This window comes from Meriones unguiculatus, chromosome 16, assembly GCF_030254825.1.
Source record: "Meriones unguiculatus strain TT.TT164.6M chromosome 16, Bangor_MerUng_6.1, whole genome shotgun sequence".
Taxonomy (NCBI): Eukaryota; Metazoa; Chordata; class Mammalia; order Rodentia; family Muridae; genus Meriones; species Meriones unguiculatus.
Window position 1 is genome coordinate 14,639,028 of NC_083363.1, and position 27,305 is coordinate 14,666,332.

Consider the following 27,305-nt stretch of genomic DNA (forward strand, 5'->3'; position numbering starts at 1 on the left):
GAAGAAAAGTGCAAGGGCCCTGGAGAAGTGGCATTGCTGGTAGAGTACCTACTGCTCAAACATGAGGGCCTGCACTCAGATCCCAGCACCCAAATAACAGCTGGGCATAATGACATGTGCTGTGGTCCTAGCACTGCTGAGGGGGAACAGGCAGGCAGAACCCTGGAGCTGGCTGACCAGCCTGTCTAGCCAATCAGTGATCTCCATGTTCAGTGAGACTATAGATATAGAGAGATGATAGATAGATACATAGACAGATAGATAGATAGATAGATAGATAGATAGATAGATAGATAGCAATAGAGAGAAGACTGATGGTCTACACACACACTCACACACACACAAACCTACTTATACACAAATACACTCACAAAAATAAGGATTTTAAACCACTTGGTATTGTATTTCTAGTTTGTTTCAAACCAAATAAGGTATTCATCAGTGTCATGACTGGCTACCTACAAAGCACTGTATTTGGTAGAATTTGCTACTAACAATTTTTCTCTCCATCGGGAGACTCTCTGAATATTTCCCCAGAACTGTTGAAATATTAATCATGGACAGCCCTGTTTGCATGCACCGATAGAAACTTCTAACCATAAACCGATTCCGTCTAAGTCTGTCCCGTCGTCTGAAGTCGTGGGTGGTCAACCTTTTAGTAACCGTACTAGACAGCAAGACCCTGCTAACACGAAAAGGTCTTCCTTTCCCGGGCTTCAAACGGCCCCACCAGGAACGCGACCTCACTAAAAATGTGTCCGCGGGCGCCTCCGATTTCCTTTTGTTAGACACCGACTCCACTTCCTACCTGACAAAAGAGGAATGGCTTCAGAGCCAGAAAGAAGCCTGCAAAAGACTCTCTGCCGGTGATCCTCAGTGCCGTGATCTGCAGGAGGCCTTACCGAGAGCAGAACGGAATCATTTGCCCCCTCCACTGCTTCACTCGGACCTGGAGATCCGCAACTGCCTGAAGATAAACAAGACCCAGGAGCCGGAGCCGGAGCCGGAGCCGGAGCCGGAGCCTGAGCCTGAGCCTGAGCCTGAGCCTGAGCCTGAGCCCTCTGTATTCACAGCTTGCTGTCACAGTCTCCCTCCTTTGGAGAGCTGGGTGCCCCTCACCAGCACACACCTGCCCCTCATTTCCTGTGCATTTATTGACCTCAGGCTCCCTCCGTGATTGTCTTCCTCTTACCCATGATCCCCTGTTCTCCTGGGGAAGAAGGTGTGGCATTGCATTTGGCCGGCTTTGTATTTCCTCCTTTTGAGAAAAAATCACAGTCAAGGTGTAAAACTGTCTGTGCTGGGCAATTGAGTGATGCATACTAGCAAGTGCAGAGAAAGGAGCAAAGGGTGGGATGGCAAAGACGCCCGCTCAGCTTATGCTCCTTGCATACAATGTCAACTCCGGTAAGGACCATTAATATGATGCTAATTCCTGGAGGGACATGGTTTCTTGCTGGTGACATATAGCTGCCTATGGAGCCCAAATGTCAAAGCAAAGGGATGGTTATAAACAGAGCCACAGAGGGTTAAAAAATGAATAAATGGTACATCTTTATAAGGTGGTTGGATGGTTGGTTGGTTGGTTGGTTGGATGGTTGGTTGGTATGACAAGGGCTCCCCCAATTGCCCAGGACAGACAAATTCACTCCTTGGCTGTGATTTTTCTCCAAAGGGTCTGTAACTTCCCAAAACAATGCCATCAACTGAGAACCAAGCATTCAAACACCTGCGCCTATGAAATAGTTACCATTCAAACTACCACCTTTAGCACCTCAAATGGCTAGGTTTGCAGGCTTGAGCCACCATGGATAGATTCTTTTCTTTTAAGATTTTATTTTTATATTTAAATGTGTGTGTGTGTGTGTGTGTGTGTGTGTCTGTCTGTCTGTCTGTCTGTCTGTCTGTCTCAATGTATGTGAACCTAAGAGCAGGAGCCTACAGGCCCATAAGAGGGTGTTGGATCCCCTGGAGCTGGAGTTGCAGGATGTTGTGAGCTTCCTGACACGGGTGCTGGGAAAAGAACTCAGGTCTCTGCGAGAGCGGTACATACTCTTAACTGCTAGGCCATCACTATAGCCCTAGATTCTTGATTACACTCACAGTCCAGTTTACTCCACAGAGAGGATAGATAGCTCAGCTACAGTGCTTAAAACATCAGCCACAGAGAAGAGGGAGAAACATTGACAGGGTGAAAAAAAAATGACAATATGAGTCTACGAAAGGGACTTAATCCACATAGCAGAGTATTGTGAGGTTGTTTGAAAGATCCCAACCCCAAAAGTTTCGATTACAAAAGTATTTCAATGCCATCTCATACCTCGTATGAAACATTAGGGATTTTGTGTTGAAGAACAGCTCACATATGGATCCTGCCTCATCAAGTCTCTGGAAATCAGGTTTATTTTGCTCCCAACACTGAGCACTGGAAGTCTTAACTGCTCATTGTAATATAAATTTTAAAAATGCCACCTAAAACAGATCCGGATATGAAGAAATTTAATGTGAGGAGATGGGGAATGAGGGGAGAGAATAGGAGAAAGTAAGAGAATAGAGACGGGGATGGTGGGGTCACCCTAGGAGAGAAACCGAAGGAGAGAGGGCAAGAGAAGTAAGAGGTGGGGAGAAGGGTCTTTATCTCGGGCCCCTGGCGGTCAACAGCTGATGACGTCACATCTAGAGGCAGGCTGCCTATGTGCTAACACTCATCCATATTTGGTGAGGATTATTTCTTGGCTGCAATGATGCCTGGTGGACAGTGTTATGGAATAGAATGCGGAAGGCAGTACCTTTGGCCACCCGTGCCAAGATGTGCCCCTGAGAAATTACTCCATGCAACAGATCTGGTGTGAGAGGTTTATTGGGGAGGGGAGCAGGCTGGCGTGAGGACCTGGGAAGGGATAGAGGCAGACAAGTAGACAGACAGGTAGACAGGCAGACAGGACGGAACAGAGTCATGAGCCCAACAGAGGGGGCAGAGAGGGAAAGAAAGGGGGCCCTCACAGGGAAAGGGCACTGGGATGGTGAGCACACTCTTGGCACACCTGGTGGGGGGAGGTCATGACATAAGCAGTTGCTAGGGCCCTGAGGGTAGGTTGGTGGAATTGCCTGTTTGCTAACAGACAGCATCAACAGTCACATGTGGTTACAAAGGGGGGTACCTGGATTGGTAGCCAGAGAGTTTGCTGGAGCCAGGCAAGAACTGGCCAAGTTTCTCTACCTTACTTAATCCCTTACAAGTTCTTGTCCCCAGTATCTCAGCTGGCCCCATCATTAAAGGTTCTGCCGTATCCCAACATCACCACGCTGAGGACCAGGCTCCCAACACATGAGAATATGAGTGGCACCTATACAGGAGCACTCCAGAGCAAATGCAATTCCACCTACCAAGAGAGTCCAGAAAGCGTTTCTCTCACTGAGGATGAATTTCTTTTTTTAAGTATGGCATAGCTTCTCAAACAAAGTTATAGTATTAGAGCTACTGTTAAATAAATTTTAAAAAAATCTAAAAGGGAAAAAAATCCCACAGGATGTTAACTGGACCAGGCACCTGGTACAAAATATTCAATACAAAAGAAAACAGTAATACATTAGTGTGTGTATTTCACGCACAGAGGAGGATCACCTCGCAGCAGGAATAAACCTAAGTGCTGGTTAGTTTTTTTTGTCAACTTCACACAAACTAAGGTCATCTGAGAGAAGAAAACGGCAGTAGAGCTGCAGGTAAGTTCAAAGGGCATTTTATTATTATTATTATTATTATTATTATTAATGATTGATGGGGTGGGGCAGCCCACTGTGCAGTCTTGAGCTGTATAAGAAGGCAGGCTGAGCAAGCCAACAAAGACTGCCCCTAAGAGGTTGCTTTGAATTCCAATAGCATCTTAAACTCAGAACCGTAAGATCTCTGAGAGGTGTGCAGCTGGTGACAAGCGCCCTGACTCTACTGGGTGACTGTGCTGAAGAAAGGCAAATGCAGAAGACGCTGACCAGCAGAGCCTGTGAGGGTACAGGACCCTAGCATCATCTGCAAACCAATATGGCTCCAAGGTTGCTCTCAGTGGTTAAGCTTTGCTCTCCCAGGTAGGGAGAGAGTATAACATTTCACCTTTGTAAAGCTGTGCCTTATTTTCAGGCAAGTAGAGAGAAGGCGGCTTTCCAAATCCCCAGCTTATCCTCAGCTCAACAACTCTTCCTGTCTGGGGAGTAGTATATTCTGGTCTCCCACAGAAGAGAATGTCAAATCTAGTCTGAACTGCATTATCTGCTGGGAACTTTGAACTTTACCTGAGCCCTGAGCTCCTGAGAAGCAGGGATGGTTGAGTGCCTTTCCCTGAGGAGACATGAACAAACAAACGACTCTCACCCCAGACAAGGGTGAAGGGAGTCTGGCCAGCTTGAGCATGGCATGCATGGCTCTGTGGAGCCTTGCCCTTCTTCCTCACTCCCTCTGCTAAAAGCCGTTAGATGACATTCCTAAAGCTAGCCACCAAGATCTATTCCCTTATTTTGCCACTTCCTCCTTCGAGGCTGACAACCAAGGTCCAACTATCAAAATGTTGAAGTCCAGCCATCAAAAGTCCCCTTTGTCTCACTTAATTAACATGCACAATCAAAATTAAAGACCTCATCCTAACATGAGGTTTGCCCTTTTGCCTTTATCAACTGTTTTCCTCTGGGCCATGTCTGTCTCCTCTCTATCTAGAGGCAGTCCTTTGTCTTACTCTGGGACAAATACCCATTAACCTCTCTCCCTTGTTCCCTTCCCTTTCTGCCTTGTCTTCTATCTCCTTTCTTTGTCTCATTCCCTGCCAGCTGTTCCTCTAGGACAAATAAATCTCCTTTGTGCTGAGAATGTGGTCTTGGAGGTACTGAGCTGATACAAAAGGCAACAATAACAGATAAAGAAATGATCCCACTCGGATCTAGCTTACTGGGGACACTTCCAGGAGCATGGGTGACCCCAAAACAGCTGCATGGCAGAAAAGCCACCCCATCATAGGTGAGAGCACACCAATACGGCATCTGATGTTTCTGCACAACTTGCAGGAGGCTCAGCCAAAGACCCTTTGCCCCAGCAATTGCTTACTGTCCATAAAATCCTGGGAAGGGTGTTGAGAAATCTGGAGCCTTCTGAGATTCCCGAACCTGCAGGTTATATCTGCTTCCTGGGTACTAAACGCCTCCTTCTAAGAGAGAATGTTTTGATTCTGAGGAAGTGGCTAAACAAAACAGAAGAACGCCACCCTTCCATTTTCTGTCTCAGGAAAGGAATTACTCCAAAGCCTCCGTGCTGATGACTGACAGACCGCCAGGTGCCATCCATGCCTATCTGTGGCAAGCCAGGCACAGACATCCTACCTTACCATTGTTGGCCATGCCGGTAATTACCTGAGGTATCTGTCCCGCTAACCAATCTAAACACACACTGTATCAACTTAACTGTGTTTCAGGGTTTCTCTTCCTCCCTGGGCTCCTAAATTGTGCCCATCTTTGACATTGTGCAAGCCCTGGGAGCTAATAGAAGCTTCTGGAAAGTCCCTAAAGAAAATGCCTGTTGAGAACCAACTGCCCACAAGACCAGCTGCCCATTGCATCACCTGCTGGCTGCTGATCCCATACCTGGTTCCTCCTCCACTTGCTTTATTCCCCCTAAAAAACAATTGCGAATTTAAGAACAGCTCCACTGCCTGTGCCTGAAGCCTTAGGAGGCCTCTGCTACAAGGCTGGAGAATTCCACCATGACAGCTTCCCCCTCCCATCAGCTGCAACAGCCTTCGCGAATAAAGTCTCTCCTTAGTAGGTCTGAGTTTGGTTTCTGTTGTGGTTTTTTGTTTTTTTGTTTTTTTTTTTTTTTTTTTTCTGCTGCCCAAAGATAATGTATAGTGTTTTAGAAGTGTATTTTACCTCCGTCCTGCTTGCCTTTATTAATGATTCCCTTTTATGGCTTTCAAGCCTTCATCCTTGCGTCAGAAGCCACCTGGGCAGAGAGATCAAACCCTTTTAGGTGTTAACAAGCTCCCCACCTTACTTGTGGGTTAGAATGGAAATGAATAGGTAGGGGGCCCCCCTTCATATGCAAACACCTCCAGATAATCAATTCTATTCTATTATCATGCTGACTGCAGAATCACAGCTTCTGAGGCCTTAATTCACTTCCAGCTGATGCCCGGCATGCAAGAGAATAACAAAGAAAACACAAGAAGGTGGATAAAGCTAAAATATTTCATCAGATCAGAGCAAGTTAAAAGCCAGGCCAACTGCAGGCTTCACAGGTTGTCATTGCCAGCTTATCCCTGAACTGGCCCAGTGGAAGTTAGGAGTGTCTATGAATTACTGTGTATTCTTGAAATATGTATGTTTTCCTCTGATATGCAATAAGCTATTTTCAAAAATGAAAGTGAGGATTTATGAACTAGTACTAGTTTTCTTGGCACTTGAATTTAGTAACCACTTCCCACACATTGTCCTCTGACCTCCCTCCTTCACGCATACAGCAAAGGGGCACACACACACACACACACACACACACACACATACACACACAAAGATGTTTTTAAAAATACCTTAAATAATTTAAGATAAAAAATATCCTAAATTAAACACACATAGTAAGATGTTTCCTGAAATATCTCAAAATAAAGTGTGACTAATATGTTTAATTATAAATCTTATTTACCAGCGCATATTTAATGAACCGCTCACTGAAATCATAGCAAATGTTAATATCCAGAGACTGCACAAAAATAGACAAGGGATGTAGAGGGAATTTTAATCCAGCAACATGGCTGCTTTGGGAAGGGATCACATGCAAAGACTTTCTAGGTCTATGCGATATGGCTGGAATGCAGACACACTCTGAATTACAATATGATCTGCTTGGAATACAGACATGCCCTTTTAAAGAAGGAAGTAGCCATGTTTGGAAGTGACACCTAGGGAGCTGGAGAGATGGCTCAGAGGTCAAGAACACTGGGTGTTCTTCCAGAGGTCCAGAGTTCAATTCCCAACATCCACATGGTGGCTTACAACCATCTATAGTGTGATCTGTTGCCCTCTTCTGGCCTGCAGGCACACATATAGACAAAACATAGTATACATAATAAATAAAAAATCTTTTTTTGAAAAAGAAAAGTGACATCTAATTGAAGGGCATACAAAGTGATGAATCAAAGAAAATTTTGACAAATGCATCAGAGATGGGATATGCCCATCTTTCCTGAGAACAGGACAGGAAAGAGAAGTTACTTAAAAGCAGTGAAGAAAGAGAGAACTTTTTTTACCCAGAGTTTTTACTGGATCAGTTTTACAGAGACAGGTTGCAGAGAGAACAAGCTCGACACAGATGAAGACAAAATGAGCCAGAGAATGAGGAGGAGCCAGGAGATTAAGACATACTGCCAGAACTAGTTTGAGGCCAGGCAGAGCAATTCATTCAGAAGCTGAGGGAAGCCAGCTTGAATCAGTCAGCTTAGAGAGGAGTTCAGGCGGAAACAGCTGAGTTGAACCAGTCAGTAAAAGTTCAGAAAGGTTAAAACATTTATAAAGGGAAACTCAGCATTGCGTACAGCACTCCCAGCACACAATTTCAAGACTGCAGGTGCTTGTAAAATAGAGATGGTGAGGGACTGGTGGATTCGGTAAGCATACATTCCCTCGCTTTAATAAGGCTTTTAAACTTACAGCAGCTTTATTTACATTCTGTGAGGAAGTGGATGCACTTAAAAAGACCCAGGCCTCCACTTGGCTCTGGAACCCCAGAAGGGGTTCCTAAAGGAAATACTCAATCTAGAAAATGTTAGGGATATGTACATTCCTGATAAAGAGTCATCTGAATTTTAGAAAAGGTTCCATGAGAATCGGACTCTAAGCTGAGTAAGAGAAGTTGGCACCTCAGCATCTAAGACCTCCAATGTACAGTCAGTGTATTGGCTGGTGTGTGTGACAAACTTGACACAAGCTAGAGTCTTTGGAGAGAAGGGAGCCTCAGTTGAGGAAATGCCTCCATAAGATCCAGCTATAAGGCATTTTTCTCAATTAGTGATCAACGGGAGAGAGCCCAGCCCATGGTGGGTGGTACCATCCCTGGGCTGGTGGTCCTGGGTTCTATAAGAAAGCAGGCTGAGCAAGCCATGGGAAGCAAGTCAGCAAGCAGCACCCCTCCACGGCCTCAGCAGCTGCTCCTGCCTCCAGATTCCTGCCCTGTTTGAGTTCCTGTCCTGAGTTCATCCAGTGATGGAAGTGTAAGCCAAATAAACCTTTTTTTCCCCAACTTGCTTTTTGGGCCTGGTGTTTCATGGCAGCAATAGAAACCCAAACTAAGACAGTCAGAGAAGATTTTATTCAAAGCCATCTGGAAGGCTTTGCTGATAATACTGACTAAGCTAATTGGTGTCAGGTGCCTGACCAGTCACTCACTAGACCTTTTTGTTACCGTTGCTGAGAAGTGTTTATTCATCACATCCCAGCCGAGAAGCCTCAGAAGGATCATGACGCAGCTATCACCTTCCCTCTAGACCCTACTCTACAAGCTACAGAATAACAAAATTCTGTTGTTTTAAGGTTCCTGTGTGTTGGATCCCATGGAGCTGGAGCTACAGATAGTTGTCAGCTGTGAGATGTCATGTGAGCGCTGGAAATTGAACCCTAGTCCTCTGAAAGAAGAGCCAGCTCTCAGCCAGCTTGCACCACACTTCCCATCTTGTAAAAGCCCTGAACCACCTACTGCCAGAACTGAGAAGTGTTCACCCAGCCTGCCACCTTCACTGATACTGGGAACCCAGAACCACTGGGCCAAGGCTTTGCAAAGGTATCGTGGTAACTTAACTCAGTAATTCTCCTCCGATGTTCTAGTCACATTCCCTCATCTGGCTTGTATCAGCCCCTAGACTTCCCTCTGGCTCGTTTAAGTCATTTTATGTCCAGGTGTGACAGTACAGGTCTGTGGTCCAGCTAATGGGAGGCTGAAACAAGAGAATCACATGAGCTTGGAAGTTTGAGACCAACCTGAGAAACAGAAAACCCTATCTCAAATACTAATACTGAAAATAAGTGGATGAATAAATAAACACATTTATTTATTCATGAATGGCTAACACCAGAAACTACCATAAACAATTCTGCTCATACCTCTGACTTTGAGGGTTGATGAAACTGACTCCTCCAGGCTACCATACAGATCGAGTAAGTTCAATTCATATATCAGTGTGGTAGCTTGGGGTATGACAGTATTTGCATCAATGCATTACTCTTTTAAGATTTACTTCAGTGTGTGTGTGTGTGTGTGTGTATGCTCTCCTGTGCAGGTGGCCTTGGAAGGTATCAGATCCCCCGGAGCTAGAGTTGCAAGCCACTGTGAGCTGCCCAGCATGGTCACAAGAAACCAAGCTATAGGCCTCTGCAACTGCAGCAAGTGCCCTTGTGCCTAAGCCATCTCTTCCTCTACAGGGAATCGATCCTGAGCAGGAAAAGGAGAATACCGAGTCTTTGAGTTTCTGCTGTTAAAGTCTGTGACTGAGGCACCATCAAGATGGCTCAATGGATTAAAGGCCCTTGCAGCCCGCCTGATGAACCTAAATTCAATCCCGGTACCTAGATAGTAAAAGGAGAGACTCAACTTCACAGATCGCCCTCTGAGCTCCATGCCTGTGCAGCAGTGCCCCTAGGCATGGGTATGCGCACATACCCGTATACACACACACACTTATTAATTAATTAATAATCAATAAACAAGATGGTTTTAAAAATAGACTGATTATTCTTGAAGTGTGCGTGCATGGATAGACCATAGGTGGATCATTAGCAAGCCTGTTAGACAACTCAGAAACTAATGATCCCTGTATCTCACCCAAAAGCCTTATACAGTCCTCAAAGGTAGCCAAGACAAAATGTCAAACACGGGAGTATGGACAGCGTACAAGTGCAATTAGCTAATATATTTAGTCTGAACAGATGTCTTCCGGGCAAAGATGTCCTTCCAACAAGATGACACCGCAACCTGGATGTTTCAGAATAATGACCCCATTCACTTTTTCACTTCCTACTTGTCCATTTGCTTACTTAATTTACATTTATGATCTTGAAAAGAATAAATCCCTGACATTTCAAACGTAACCCCCACCCCCACCCCTGCAAAAAAAAAGGTGATATTAGGAAAGTTCCTCTGGCAGTAAAGAATTCCCATCCACTCTTCCCAAACAGAAATCAGACACTCACAAGCTATGCTGAAGTTTCAACGTCCACCTCAAAGAAATGCTCACCAACTGACCTAGTGCTCATCATGATAACGTGAGTCATCATGATAACCTCCCTGAGAAACCAGACACAGAAGCAGATAGCATGCCAGGGGCCACAGGCCACCGGAGCCACCAGATCATATTTCCATCTTATGGGCTACTGTGGTATCGATAGAAGAAAGGGAGAGCCAGGAGACAGGCAAAAACAAATTCCAAGGCAGAGTTGGGAGAAAGCTAAACAGGGCCTAGACAACAGCTGGGTGTTGTTTGGCTGGAGGCAGAGTCTCATGTAGCCCAGGCTAGCCTCAAATTCACTGTATAGCCAAAGGTGACCTTGAACTTCTAATCTTCATGCCTCTGCCTCTTCAATGTTGGGCTTACAGATAGGCGGTGCACACAGCTCATACAGCTCTGGAGATCTAAACTAGGAATCTATGCATGCTAGGCAAGCAGTCTACCAACTGAGCGTCAGCCTCAGACCACCTCTGCTTCATGTTTACATCAACTTCTTCATCAGACAATCACCCTTTGTCTTCCTCTTGTGTTTTGTACTAATTTCCAGTTGGAGAAACAAGAAAAACCTGCCCCTGCCCTCCCTTTTTGTCAAGGTCCTGAATTTTAACACATCTAAGGAACCATCGCTGCCACGAGGGATCCAGGTGTTCCACAGACGGGAATGTAGATTTTGGCAACGACGTCACCTAGCCTGCCATGGGGCCCAGAAGAAACACCAAACATATTATTTCACAAAAATATGCAGGAAAGTTAGAATAAAGTCAAATTTCTTTTCCAACAGTGGATGAAATGATGCCAGCAGGTGCAGCATTTCATGATCTTTACTGAGCAATGAAGGCCTTTCTGATCGTCCTGTTTCCACAGGAAAATTGTTTGTCGCAACTGATAAACCAATCTTCACAGTTCCTTTCCTTCAACATTTTTACCTCCAATTAATATACAGTCTGGGAATCATCAAAGAAATAGAACTACTTAATGAAAAACCTATTTCCCTTTGAAATCTTCTTTGAAATCTCTGCCCCAGAGAGCTTTGTGCAAAGAGACAATCATCTCAAGCACGAAACTGAATGTCGACACGCTGTGTTTGAACCAGTCTCTATTGCTGTGAAGAGACAGTGTCCAAATGGCATAGAAATATACAAATGTTCCAAATTTTCCTTATAATGTGGTTTTTATTTAATTTATTCACTTTGAAAGTTTCAAGTAAATAATGACCAGCCTGGCAAAACATACCTACTGGTGTAACAGGGACACACCCATCATGGGAGTTACCAACCCACCTTATGATAAATTGACACTGTATTAAGCTGACTCCTACTGATTTACTATTACACTCGGAGATCAGTGCATCTGTCAGTCATCATCCAACAAGCTTCCATCTACAGTAGATGGTGATTAACAGAAAACCCACATCTGGTCAAACTTTAGAGAATAAGAGAATAAGAACTGTAGCAATAAGAAGATAAAAATGCTCACCCTGAAAGGGGACAATGATATCATATTCCTTCCTCCAAAGGCTCAAGGATCATTATGAAAGATTGGACATAAGGAGTGTAAGATCCAGAGGCAATGGGTGACTACACAGAAACTGACATCCAGACACAGCAGGCCAGCTACACAAGAAAACTCACAATAGTTTTTATAGGATAAACAAGACGTGTGCGAGCCCAACCCAGACCAAATCCCAGCATGGGCAGAGGGGAGTTAGGCTTGATATTCTACCCCTAACATAGAAGTTACTGACAACTGTTAGCTGTTGGAAAGAAAGGGCCAATTGCCCCTAATAATTCAGCTCTTGATTGGTCATCCATGCCAGTGGAAGGCTACATAGCCAAATCAGTAAGAATCAGCTTAATACTCTGACAATTTATCATCATAATGTGTGTTGACAATTACCATGATGGATGTGCCACTATTATACCAGTAGGTGTGTTTTCCTAGGCTGACCTTTATTTACCTGAAATGTTAAAAATGAAATCCAAGGCCAACACAAATTGGCCTTGAAAGTTTATTTTTTCAACTGTTTAAAAAAAAAAAAAAGGATACAAAGATAGATAGGAAGGGGATGGAACTGGGAAGAATGGGGAAGGAAGGATAAATACGGTCAAAACACATTTCATGAAAGTCTGAAAGAACTAAGGAAAAGCAAGGTTTTTAAAAAGTCAAAACAAAGATAAAGATAATGCTAAGAGATTGCCACTTTCTGAGGCCAGCGCTCACACTGTGGTTGTGATCCCCGAAGCCACTGTTTTCTCTGCTTCATTTTCAAACAAATGAAGACATCATTAAAATAAATAAATAAATATACAGTCTCCTTAAATGTTAGCTTATATTACTAAAGGAACTGATTTCAGAGTATGTGATGCATATCAACAATGGACTTAGCACAGTTACCAACCGGTGTGATGGGTGACAGTTCACAAAAATTGTCATGTGTCAGGGTCTAGAATCACCTAGGAGACCAGGATCCAGGCACCCCTGTGAGGGGTTGACTAGACTAAGTTAAGTGAGGTGGAAAGACCCACCTGGAATGTGGCCAACGGTAATTCCATGGTCCAGGTCCTAAGCTGAATAAAAGCAGAGAGCGTGTTGAACACCATCCCAGCACCCATCACTCTCGGCTTCCTAAAATGTGACTAGCTCTCTCAAGCTCCCCACCATGTGCCATCAAACTGTGAGCCAAAATCAGCCCTACCTTCCTTAGGGTTTATTTATTTATTTATTTATTTATTGCATAGCCTATTCCTGGCCCCCTCCCTCCCTCCTCTCCTCCCTGTCCTATCCTCCCCTCCCTCTTTAGGGCACTTTTGCCAGGCATTTTTGTCATAGCAAGTAGGAGAGTGACTATAGTAGCAGTAATTCATTAACAGTTTTCAATAGTGGTTGCTGTTCCGTTACCTCCACTTATGTCAAAAATAACTGCCTCTGTGTATTACTAAATGTTTCTGCCTCACTCTCACCCATCCCACACAAATTCTAAGAACAAATACCTCTGTTTCGATTGGCTTTTATGGATCTCTGAATAATGACCCCCCCCCCAACCAAGGACATAAGGCGGTTATTTATTTGTTTTGAGACAGGATCTTATTCTGTAGCCGGGGCTAGTCTAGAAATCTCTACCTTCTTGCTTTAGCCTCTCTGACTTAGGTGTATGCCTAAGTGATGTATGATATAGATGTATGATATATGTGTACCTCTGCATCAAGCTGCTACCTAAGTCTTAGCCAGTGCATCATGGTTTTACAGTATCAGGCACAGGTGGTGGGTTCAAATCAAAACCTAAACAAGGGTTATTGATATCACTGTAAAATTCCCATCACTTCTATAGTTATTACTCATATTTTTCCTTTTGTTTCATATCTTTATTTGCTTGCTGTTTTGCTGTTTTCTGTGGTGACTGTGTAGGAAGGAACCAAACTGAGGCCATTTTGAATAAAACTTCCATTTTGTATAGGAGTCAAATAAGGCTTATGTTCCCAAGACCTCCCTGGGTAAATGATGTCACGCTTGCCAGAAAGAGGCATGTACACCTGCAACTGACGTCCTGGTTGGCAAGTTGAGACATGAATGCTGGGCAAGTCACCCAGCCACAGATGATAACCCAACCAATGGGAAGAGGATAAGGGTACCACAAAGATATGTTCCTAAGGAAGTCCCCACCCCTAAATCCTGATTGGTCAGACAATTTGCCACAATCCACAATTTGGTTTGTGGATTTGGAGCTTAAAAATGGTGGTGGTCTGGCTTGGGGTCACAGTTCAGCTCCCGAGTCTATTCTGCAGCCCTGATCAGTTTGTAGCAGCTTGAGTACAATAAGTCCTTGTCAGCTGCTTAAATACTTACTAAACTGAACGTTCGAAGATGCAATCAGCTACCGAGTCCATGCTGTTGTCCCTGCTGGTCAGTTTTTGCTGCCTAATTCAACAAAGATCTTGCCTTGCTGGACTCTTGGGCCTGCTTGCATTGTTTTGGATTTTCAGACTTCAACAACTGTTATTCGTTTTTTGCTGTGAGACAGGATCTCACTATGTAACCCAGGCTGACTTTAAGCTGGCCAAACACTTCCTGTCTCTGCCTTCCCTGAGGACTAGATTAATGGTTTAGCACCACACCTGGCCTTTTTGTATCTTTAATCCTTTTTCCTGTCCAGTCTTGCCAAAGATTTACCAATTTTAAGTTTTGACAATTCTGTTATTTTTCTGTGACTTTTCCCTTTGTTTTCTCTCATTCTGGTAAGATGTACATATTACAAAATGTATTGATCTTTAAGTGTTCAGTTTGAGAGTGGCTAACACCTGTAATCTCAGGAATCTGGGAAGCTGAGGCTGGAAGATTGTTATGGACTCAAGGCCAAGTGGAACTACCTAGTTAGTTCCCGGTCAGCCTGAGCTACAGGGCCTATGTGGACAAACAAAAAGCAAACAAAGCACAATTTGTGACATATAGTTCATTGACCATCACCACCAATATCATTCCTAAAACTTGGAAACAAACAGTTTCGTGAGAAAATCCAAATGAGCAATATTCACTTTCCAGACAACCTTCCTCCAAAGGATAAGGGAGTTCACAGATAATTCATCAGAGAGTCTCTGATTAGCTTGGTGATGGTAATACATGCTTTCAGTCTCTCGGCACCCAGGAGACACAGACACTTGAGTCTCTGAGTTCAAGGCCAGCCTGGACTGCAAAAGCAAGTTCCAGGACAGCCAAGGCTACACAGAGAAACCCTGTCTTGAAAAACAAATAATTAAAAAAAAAAAGGAAGTCTCTGATATTAGGGCAGATTTGTTTGTTTGTTTGTTTGTTTATCTGTTTGACTACATTAACCCTCAGGCTCCTCTCTGGGGTGAAATCCATTTAGATATGGTACCTTTGCATTAAACAGCCTCGAAAGCAATATTATGCAATAAGTGAAACTGTAGCCTCATCTCAGGGCTCATTGAATTACAAAACTGTTTATAAAGATTAACTCACTAATGAATGGCATCTCTGCATAAGAGCTGATTCCCCTCCTGGACCGCTGGCATGCCATCAATAGTCATGGCCTCGCTTAGCCATTTTCCTTGCTATTATTATTAATTAGAAGTGAGACAATCAATTCTTAAGAGTATAACGAGCGAACGGCTGGCAGTATTCCTTGAAAATGTATTGGGAACAAAAACAATTAGCAAAAACGTAATTGAATTAAAGTAATTGGCAAACTGAAAAAGACTTCACTGGTAGATTGATGGCCCCTCGAGTTCCACCATCAAAACTTTTAAATAAAATGCAGCGCAGCACATGCAAATTTTTAACTAAGCATTTATTCAGGGAAATTAGAAGAATGAGAAAACCAACCATCCTGAACAGGCTTAGAGCGTTCCACATGATGTTTCATCCATGGCTTCAGAGTTCATCATCTTAGAAAGTGTGGGGAACCCACCTTCTGAAAAATAAATCACAGGATGGAGGAAGAGAGTAGATACCATCTTATTTTTACGTCTCATTCTAACATGAAGCTAGGCCAGCAAAGAAATAAAGTTTGAAATTGCTTTCACGGTGTGTGAGCATCATGGTAAACACAGTGCCATCACGGTGTTCTTTAAGGGACATTTTATTCCAGATTAACTCAACTCCTGGCTCCTAACAGCCTGTAAAATGCCAACAAAAGCCAAATCTAGACAACAACAACAACAAAAAGACAACAAAACCTTAATCACACAAGGGGAAGTTGATATAATTTGGAATCTAGATGGACAATTAAGATTAAATGAGATTTTAAAAAAATCTTTCTCAGAGACAAAAAAAACGTCTTTTATTAAAAAAAATTTATTTATTTATTTATTTATTTATTTATTATGTATAAATAACAGTGTTCTGCCTGCATGTACACCTCCATGCCAAAAGAGGGCACCAGATCCCATTATAGATGGTTGGGAGCCACCACGAAGTTTCTGGGAATTGAACTCAGAACCTCTGGAAGAGCAGCTTCTGTACCATCTCTCCAGCACCACCTCACCCACCCACCCCCCAAAAAAAACAAAACTTTGTAAAGGAAGAAAATACAATGCTGCCAACATTACTATTCTGACTCAACAGGATGTGAATAGATCACTGGTTAGATGGGTCAACCACCGCTGCTCTTACTGATTCAGAGCAAGCAGCCTTCTTTGTTAGCAGTGACCAAGTACCTAAGGGGGGTAGGAAGTTTTTCAGCTCACTGCTTTGAAGGGCTTTATTCAGTCATTTAAAATCATGCATTTTGGGAGAATATGGAACAATGGAGCCTACGGTGGAAGAGAGCTGTTGGCTTCGTAACAGGCAGGAAACTGAGAAAAAAATGAAATAGGAAGTGACTAGGACAAGATACAGACCCCCAGGCCAACCAGGCAGGGACCTTCACCATCCTCCCAGAATCTGCTCAGATATTTACTCCATCCATTCTTTAGGTTACAGCCCTCGTGGTCAATAATGTCTTTAGGCGTTTCTTAATCTAATCAAGATGACAATCAAAATTAACCACTTTGCTAGCATAAGAGCCAAGGCCTTAGTTCTAGAGTCACGGAATGTCCCGTGTTTGTCAAATGCTAATAGGGGCTTGAGCTATCTTCATGGACTGTTCATCTGGAGGAAGAAACAGATAAGAGATAAGTAGTTATATTCTCTCTGTGTGTCTCTGTGTCTGTGTGTTTCACGCACATAAGGATGCATGTGTTGTAAGCCCATTCCCGAAAATGCTAAGGCCAGAGAATGTCTTCCTCCGTTGCTCTTTGCTTGATTGCTTTGAGGCAGAGTTTCTCACTGAACCAGAACTCTCTAGAGTGGCTGGCCAGTGTGTTTTCAAAATCTATGTGTCTCTGCAACAGCAACGCTGGAGGTACAGGTATGTGTAGCTGTGCCCAGCTTTCTACGCTGGCGCTGGAAACTCGACTCAAATCCTCCTGCTTACAAGCAAGTACTTTTAACCACTGATCCTTCGTCCCTGCTCCACAGTAGCATTCCTTGTGCTCACCATGCAAGGTAGGCAGAGGCACACAAAACAAATGGTTACAGCAGTGTTGACAGAAAAAACAGCCCTTTCTCATAGGAGATTTGAGTGGCTGCTCACTGGACACTAGTTATTATGTGTCTAACTTCACTTGATGGAAAGTACTTTGTAACAACAGTCCTCTAGATCCCCCAGAGACTCATATTTCACTGGTTTCAGCAGTTGTGGACATAAAAACAAAATGCCAAGCTCTTCCTCTAGAAACGTCCTCAGTTAGGATCCAAAGCAAACAGATTCTATTCTTATAAGTATATACATACACATGCAGAGATTTCAAAGAGATGTGTGTGTCTACACACACACATACATACAAAACCTGTCCCCCTCCCTTGGTCTCATGCTAATCTGCTGTGTTCTTATTGCAGCGCAAAGACAAGCCAGAAGCAAATGCCTGCCATTCCACAAGACTTCCCTTGTAGCCTACTGATCAGCACAGGTTAAAGAAGCCTCTGTTTCCCTCAGTGAGCCCACAGCCTCCACCTATCAACTCTTGGAGTCAGAAAGTCTCATCCAAAGTCCTCCTCTGTATTTGAGTTAGGGAGGTTCCATTCATATAAAAAAAAAAAAAAAGACAACAGGGAAGGATACTGTGTCCTAGAGAGAACACACAATGCGATAGACTGAACTATGCCTATTATTCTTCTGTTTGTTTGGGGTTTCATTCCTTTGTTTGGGATTGGGGGGTTGTTTTTTCGTGTTTTTTTTTTTGTTTGTTTGTTTGTTTCTTTCTTTGTTTCTTTGTTTTTGTTTTTGGAGACAGGGTTTCTCTGGAATTCACTTTGGAGACCAGGCTGGCTTCGAACTCAGAGATCTGCCTGCTTCTGCCTCCTAGGTGCAAATGATTAATGGGGTGTGCTACCACACCTGGCACCCCACCTCCAACATTCTAACACTGAGGCCGTCCACACACTAATAGTGCTTAGGGAGTTTAGAAAGATTAAATGATGTTTTGAGGGAGGAATAGGTATCATTATCATCAAAAGAAGAGAAAGGGACAAAGAAAAGCCATGAGAGCACACAGAACAAGGTGGCTGTCTGCAAGATACAAGAACAGAGCCCACCAGAAACTGGACTTGCCAGCAGCTTTGGCTTGGACTTCCAGCCTCCACACTAATAAGAAAATACTCAGCTGTCTCCTGTACCAAGTCTGCTGTTTTGTCAGACTGCCCTTATTAACACAGATACCAACTGGGTCACAGAGCCCAAAGGAGTGGGAAGTCGAAAAGGAAATGTAGAAGAAGTTTGAAGTAAGCAAAAGGGGCAACCAAGGGAAGAAGAGCTCAAGAAATACCTGAGGGTAGTAATTGCCACCATTGGAGCTTGATAAATTTTTCGAAACGGAGTTTCAGATGCCGTCCTTGGAGAAAACAGTCTGACCCACAGCAGCTTTCCCCCTGAGTACAGCTAGGATCTTGGTAGGAGAGAGGCTTCTCCATTGCTAGGTTCTGGGTCTTTTACTGTGGGAAGTTGGCATAGATTGATTACCACCTGCCAAAGTAAGAGGCAAAGCATGTCCGTCTTCCACTCGCTCTGTTTATTCCATCCATCAACTGCTTGCACATGAACCCCTGGCATAGCCTGCAGTTCCTGTTAACAGAGAACACAGCCCATGCTAAACTCCAACCAAGACTTACTGATATGAGTCTGACTGTGCGTCATCTGCTGCTCTGGGTACACACTGCCACAGCAGGATCATTTGCTGCTATCTGCAAAATGTTGGAACTCTAGAACCAGAAACACACGTAGGAAATGGGGTCACTTAGCCCACGCTTTGACTAACTTCACATCATTTTCCTCTGCCAAAGGAGTGATTTCAGTTCCAGGAAAAGCAGCTGTTGTAGGAGAAACCCGATTTTGCTGTCTGTGAGCAGACAGCAAATCAAACCAAGAAAAAAAAAAAACCAAGATGGGAAGATAGCTTGCTCTATACATAAACAGGGGCTAACTTTAATCTATTTTTGTATGTTCATGTGTGTGCATGTGTGTAGATACATGTTTATATGTGTGAGTATGCACATGAATGTGGATATATGTGCATGGCATGGAGGCCAGAGACTGACATCAGGTCTCTCTCTCTCTTAATCACTCTCCAACTTACATGTTGAGTCAGGATCTTTCAGTTGAACCCAGAGTCCACCTATTCTGTGAGTCAAGGGAGTCAGGGTGTCCTATGGATGGCCATCTCTGTTTCCCGAGCTCTAGGAACACAGGCAGGCCACCATACTCGCCTGGTATTCATGTGGGTTCTGGGGGACCAAACTTGGGTTGGCATGCTTACACAGCAACTGATACACCCACTCTGCCATCACCCCCACCTCCTACCCCAGCCACGCTTTTTACAGCAAAATGAAAAAATAAAGCCACCTGATAGCCATGCCCATTTGCTAGGTAAAATGAAGGCTTGACTTGCTAACCAATTCAAGTGCTCCAGTCTTGCTTTCTTAGAGCTCTATGAGATAGCCAAGACTGGTTAATATCCTAGATTCATCATGGGCTAGCATGTCATTTGGATAAATCACTGGGCTTCAAAATATCTTCTTTACAAATGAGAAACTGAATTATATACAATCCACGCTACTCATCTGAAAGCCAAGTTAAGCAATGCCTTTAAAGGACCTATAATAGTTGGTCAGCAAAAGCTGCATAATATTATTGCTGCAACTTTTATAGAGACTTGACGGAAATAGTAACCAGGTTTGGAGTGTCAGAGGAGGAAGGACAGCTAACATGAAATACTGAGTATTTTTCACTTGTGCAGGGAGCCTTGCTACTACATGCACATTATATTATTTTTTATCTAGCATGAGTATCTGCATTCACTACAGCTCTGTGGAGTAGATACAATTACTCTGTGGATGATAGCATTAGTTTCTGAAAGTCCGTAATGACTGATCATCTCACTAAAAACAACAAAAGCAGCTGTTAGTCACTTTGCCCATCGACGCTCAGGTGACTTGACTGCAGGGTCTGTAGTCTTGACAGAGAGCCGATAAATCTATGCTGATATCAATAAAGTTAGAAATAGAAAGATGACCTCCCAGGTAACATACAGAGGGATTTCATAAATCACCTTAAAAGGTGTTCTGGGCAGCAGTTGAGGCATTCTTAAAAACCCTGAGGATCGAAGGGCCCACCTCGGCATCACAGAATCAGAGGCAGAGATAGAGCCAGTGGATCCAGGACTCATGTGTCACTGACCTTCAAAACTCATTCCCTTCCTAAATGAAAAGAATCCATCACCCGTGAGTGCGTGTGTGTGTGTGTGTGTGTGTGTGTGTGTGTGTGTGCAAGGCCCTTGTGATAAAACACCAGGTTCTTTTTATTCTTTTGACTCCTTGAAGCTGGAGCTGGAAGACAGGTCTGCCCTCTGCTGGAGAGAATTCTTCCAGTTTCCGTTGCAATTTAGTTATCCTCTCTTCTGAAACCCATTTTACCAAACCAGAGAGGAAAAGTAACCTTGGGGGTTGCTAATCCTTCCTTGGGGTTTCCAGAGCCTCTTCCTCTCTCACCCATCCATGGGTTCTTGCCATTGTCACAGAAGGATGAGAGCCACAGAGTCACCACTGAAGGGTGGGAAGCAAACAGGAGAGCCCAGGAGACTGTACACCTTCAGTGTCACACAAGAGCCTTCCTTACTAAAGTTTTACATTACCTGGGTCGGCCACATCTTGTCCCTGTTTAACAAGGGATATATGGCAGAGTGAGTGTGAAATCCCATAAGCTCTTGTGCTTGAATACCCAACTCTCGTCCCAAGCTGGTGGTAGCGTTTGTTTGTTTGTTTGTTTGTTTGTTTGTTTTGAAGCAGAGCTTTCCTGGAGTAAGTAGATCGATAGGGGCAGGGAGTGAGTCTTGAAACTGAAAAGCCAAGGCCCCCACTTCCCTTTCTCATATCTGGTTCTACAGCCTCAGCCCCATGGCCATAGCCATGAGCTGTTCCAGTGTTCCCTCAAACCATGGGTCAAAACACAGCCCTTCCTCCCCTAAGCTGCCTCTTGCCAAGTGTGTGGTCAGACACACAGGGAGAAAGACTCAAGCAAACAGCTCTAAATGCCAGATCAGGCAGCTTGGACAGTAGGCCGCTGCAGCCTCTTAAACCCAGCACTGCCCTCAGGATGTGTAAACACAAACCCTCTTTGCGGTTCAACTCGGACTATGCTTCCTGCAGTCATTCTAGGAGCAGAGCCAGAGGATGACAAAGACTGTTCCTTGTCTCCACGGCTTTCCAACTAATATGTCTATTCCCTATGGAGGCCCTGCATGGTTGCATTGGAATAATACTCTTAGGTCTGGGGTCAACATCATCTCATCCCGTATTCCTCCCAAGCTTAAGAACATAGCTATTTCTCTAACTATAATTACACCCTCTCCCCTTTCTGTTTCCCTCAAGTTGTCTACATCAGTTGAGCTGAAAATTATGTCCTTGTTAATTATATGATTTCTGAAATATCAGAACTATATTTTAAGTATCATTTTTAAAAAAAAAAAAAGCAATTATAATGAGAGAAAAAAATACACCAGAGTTTAGCCAAAACCACTGTATGTGTGTCATAAAAAAAAAAAAAAAAGCTACTATGGTTACATTGGCCATTTAACTAATGAATACTCTATATTACCTATACTAAGGAAGACACTATTAACTTTTAAATTTCACTCATCAGTCATGTGTGTTCACGCTCACGCTTGTGTGCACACATGACGCAGCGTGTATGGGGACGTCAGAGGACACTTTACAGGATTCATTTCTCTCCTTCCACCAGGTGGTTCCCAGGGATGGGTCACAGGTGGTCAGGCTTGGCTGCAAGCTCCTTAACCTGCTGAGCCGTCTTGCCAACTCACGCAGAAAACGCTTTTGAACAACGCTAGTGATCTGTATGCACAGGGAGAGAGAGATCAGGGGTGGTAGCAGAAAAAAACAGCTGTGACGTCCTCTGAAAGCACTGGAGCAAAAGCTCAGCAGCGAAGAGCGCCAGGGGCTCCTGCAGCTGCCGGAGTCAGAATCCCAGCACTCAGAGTGGCTCAAACCTTCTGCAGTGCCAGTCCAAGGATTCCGATGCTCTCTGCTGGCCTCCAGTGGTACTGCACTCAAGAGGCGCACAGACTGCGTCCAGACCAAACACCTATACGCACAAAATATAAAATAAACAAATAAATATATAATTACATGAAAGTAAAGAAGCATCTGAAACGGACTTTCCCCGGTGAGATGGATGCACCTTTGGTTCCCTGGCGGCTCCGACAGAGTCAACTTATGTTTGAGACTAGACTCCAAAAGCAACAGGGCTTCAGTACCTTGGACAGCTACATGCTGCTTGGACAGAAGCCGTGAGGGTGACAAAAAGAAATTTTGTCAATGATCACTTTTCACTAACAGACAGACACGGAGGGGAATGGAAAGTCTGGGAGCACAAACCATGCGGAGGAAACTAAATCCTTCTATAAAAATGGTGTCTAAAACCGAAATGAGTTTTAGAATCCATGTGGAAAATGTTGAGAAGCAGAGATGTTTGTCATGTAGCAGGGATTAAGTTGGTGTTTTCTTTAAAAAAAAAAAAAAAGAAAAAAGAAAAACAGACATGCTCTGTGAGAATGGAACTTCTCCAGTTTCACACCCACAAGAAAACCAGGAAAGCCAGAATCTCCTCAGTCTAGATTCTCCTCTTCCTGATTGATAGAAATACTATGTATAAGGCATAATTGCATTTCTCTTTTGATTCCACTGTGAAAATCAGCAAGATCATAACAAATGGGAAAGTTGGGGAGACAACACAGAATGTCTATGCAGAACAATATTGGTCCTTGTAACAACTTGCAGCAAGATGAAATCAACAAAAATCCCTCAAAAGACAAGAAACTTTCTGGCTCACATCCAAATTGGGTTCAGAATGAATTCTCTGGCCATAATGGGTGGTGGTTGAAGCAGTCAAGGGGATGGAGATCCTTGCTACTCATCGCCCATCTTCATAATTCCCACACCATATTAGGCAGTTCCCATCTGCCGACATGATCGGAGTCACTCAAACAATGCGGGCAGGTGTCACATTAAGTCCTGATGAGTAGGGCATCCAAAACACCCCCCTGCCATCCTCATTATAACACAAGCAAATCATTTCTTGGAAAACCCAAATAAAGCAGTTCACATTTATCAGGCACCTCAATGGCACAGCGCCAATGTTTCAGCCCTCCTGCCTTGTGAGATGTGCTGCCCATTTATCATTGAAAACACCTCTCATTAAGAAATGAGTCTAAGTGTAAAGGCTGAAAGCCGGGAAACTCATCTCATCCCATCAATCACGGGAAAACACAACATGGCTCCGTTATCTAGTTTGTTTATAAGTGATGAGTTACTGGGAAAAAAAAAAAAAAAAAACAGGAGAGACAGGGAACTGAAGATGTGGCTCAGCTTTTAAGGTGCTTGCTACGCATGTGTGGGGACCTCAGCTCCAATCATCAGCCTTCACATAAAAGCCAGGCCCTGTAATCCCAGCAGTGGGGAGGCAGAGACAGGCACATCCCTGGAGGTTGATGTCCCAGCTGAATCAGTGAGCTCTGGGTTCAGTGAGAGGCCCTGTCTGAAAAGACAGGCTACAATAGAGGAAGAAACTCAACATTGATCTCTGGCATGCACATCTGAACATGTACAAGACATAGATGGCTTCACTCATCCAGATAAAAAGACAAGTAAAAAAAAAAAGTTTATTCATAATTAAGTAAAGTATAAGAAGTATTCCTTCTCAAAATGCAGGGCCTCTCGCAAGCTCATCTTATGGGTGATCCACACCCTCTGATGACTTTTGTTAGACTTCAGCTTCCAAAATGAGAGCCATTCCTTTGAATCTGTTTCACTGCCTCTCTTGTGGCATCCAAGCAGCCTTTGGTAATACTCTTTCCAGAGAGAACTGTGAGTACTGAACCAGTTTTTTTTTTTTTTATGGCTTCCACAGAGGCACAAAGTCACAAATTTGACAGTTGCCAACACCTGAACAACTGTAGCTGTGCCAGCTACAAACACACAACTAATTCTAGAGAAATATTTATGAGAGTTCTCTCTTGAGACAAAAATTGCAGCCTCTAACAATATCTATGATTACTTTATAAACTCTACTTAGGAAGAATACGTGTTTATGTCTGGTTTTGTGGAGCCATTGAATGTGTAATACAGCAGGCCCCAGAGCTCATCGCTCCAGCCCAACCCTCCCTGCATGCCCAATATGCAAAAACATCAAGGCATGTGACTCTTGAAGGGTGGTTTAGCTGTCCTGAGTAAAAGCCTTCATCCTAGGTCCTGTCTTTTTGCAATGTAGATCAATGTGCCTGTTAATTAGCAACTGGGAGGAGATTGCTGTAAACATTGCTTTCCAAGTCATGTATTTCATGCGCAGACAGAGAACACTAGATGTGACCAGTTCACAGCTTGTCACATGCTCTGTATTCTATACAGAATTCGGTATGTGTTTACCTGAGAGCTAAAAGCTCCAGGGATTTACAGTGAAAAAAAAAAAAACTGACTGATTTAGATGGATACTTTAGAATTGATAGGTAGCAGGCAAGAAGACTTTTTTTTCCATAGAAAAATCTGCCTTTTGTGTTTTTTTTTTTGAAGTGAAATTCACAAAACACAAATTCATCATTTTAAAGTGAATAATTTAATGCCATCTTTTAGGTATTTTAAAGCCAGTACCAACTAACACACAGTACTAAACATGGAAGCTATAATCAATCAAAGTACTTCCGTGCTTTATTTTTATATTACATTTATACACAATGAAAGGCTCAACTGAAAATTTCCCCTCAACACTGACTAATTTGGGGTATGATTGCCTCCAATTGGGTGATCATTCACAATATGATTTTAATCTATTCTTGTGGTGTCTTAGAGATGTAGTTCAGTGTGACCTTCAGGAAGAGAAGCCTCTGTCTTGCCAGGGACCTGGATGGCACCAGCACTTCCAGAAATGCAGCATACCTCTGACACTGATAAAATGACTCATATCCCACTCAGGAAGAAAAACACTGGAAACCTGACCCTTTCTTCCTAAGGACTAAGCCTAGGTTACTATGGCAAGTTTGTAAAACACACTAATGTGCTTTAAGAACCTCTATATCCACTAATCATCTCCTTCCCTCTGCATTACTCCTCAATAGCCAGTGAACTTCCACACCCCCAAATCTTGCAGCTTTCCCTTCCAGAGGACACAAGACCCTAAACATCTGTCAGCATCGCTCAGCCCAGAGCTTCTTGCCCAGCCCTTTGTTGATTGCTTCTGGGAATCTAATAAACAACACAGAACTACACTGCTAACCACTGAAGATGACACCCACACTACTGTGACGCCTTAACCTTGGAGATGCAAAGAGGAACCTGTAACAAGATGTAAATATCTTACTAGTCTAAGTGGAACCATGTACTTGGGGTGCTGAGTTCTTTGTGTGACCCTGTAGGCATGGCTGTGGCTGCTTTCCTTTCCAGTTAAAGCTGAGAGAGAGACAGAAACAGGATAGATGATAGATAGATAGATAGATAGATAGATAGATAGATAGATAGATATAGACAGACAGGCAGACAGAGAGTCTGTATGTGCATGCATGTGTGTATGGAGAGCAAAGGTCCATGCTTAGTATCTTCCTTGATTATTTTCTTTTTTAATTTAATCTATGTGATTAAGAGAGAGAGGGAGAGAAATATGACCAAAAGCAACTTAGAGGATGAAGGACTTACTTGTCTTACATGTCCAAGATACAATGCATCATTGAAGGAAGTCAGGGCAGGTACTCAAGAAGAAACCTGAACTAGAAAGAATCTTTCTGGCTGCCTAGCTCCCAGCTCATGGTCAGCTAGCTTTTTTATAGAGCCCAGGACCACCTGCCTAGGTTCCTAGGTGCCATCCACAGTGGACTGGGGCCTCCTCATCAACTAACAACCAAGAGCACCACCCCACAGTAATCCCAGACAGTTAATCCACTGAGACTCTTTTTACATGGTTTCAGATGTGACAGCTTGAGTTATTTCTAACTAAGACATTCTCTACCTTCTGTGTTGAGACAAGGTCTCTCACCCAGTCTGAAGATCATCAATTAGGCTATGCTGCCTGGCCACTGAGCTCCAGGAATCTGTCTGCCTCTGCCTCCCCAGCACTTGTGTTACATCAGGGCTCTAAGTCCACATTGCATCTGTCTCCAGCTCCTCACGACTCATGAGCCGGAGGCCGGGATCCCGTGACTCTGTTCCATTACCGAAATGAATTAAAAGGCTATACAGAATCATTCCCAGCCAAGCCATCAATAACGTGAAAACATGCTCCCTGGGGACTGAAAATAGATGACTGCTTCAGTGTGCACATCCTGTGTGGGAACGACTCTAATTAAAAGAACCATCTTCCCTATCAAGCGGTAGCTGCAAACTTGCTCCGCAAATCTTAACAAGGGCATGCCTGCCACCTAGTGTCCACATCCTGAATAACAGTCTCCAGCATTCAGAGAAGACCCCATTTCAATTTTCCCACAGCTAAAGACATCTCAGGATACAGGGATAATGAGGAGTGATGTTTCCGTTTAAAATCCATAAATTCGCAAACAGGCACACTGTTATTTAGCCACTCGTTATAATGCGTTAGTCACTTGTTGAAGGCTGTGGGAAAGGAATCTAGCCAGGCATGGTGGTGCACAACAATGATCACCAAATTTAGGAGGCTGCGGAGGAGAGGAGGAACCTAAGCTTGAGGACAGTAGAAGACAGGTAGCGAGACAATGTCTTCAACAAAATAAAAGCATCAAAAATCAATTCAGTATTTTCTGATCCCCTACCTGGCCCTCCTCCTCGCTACATTGACTCCATGAAATTGGCAGCCAGAGCCACACATTCACAGTCACATGCTTGTTTTGGCCGACATATGAAACACACGTTCACAAAATATGATTAACTTGAGATTGCCTTGTCCCTGTCAAATATCTTCTTCTGTCTGGTGTTTGCAGTTTACTGGACTGCACTGCTCCATCAGCCCGGTGGTGATCATGAAGACACCTAATGCCT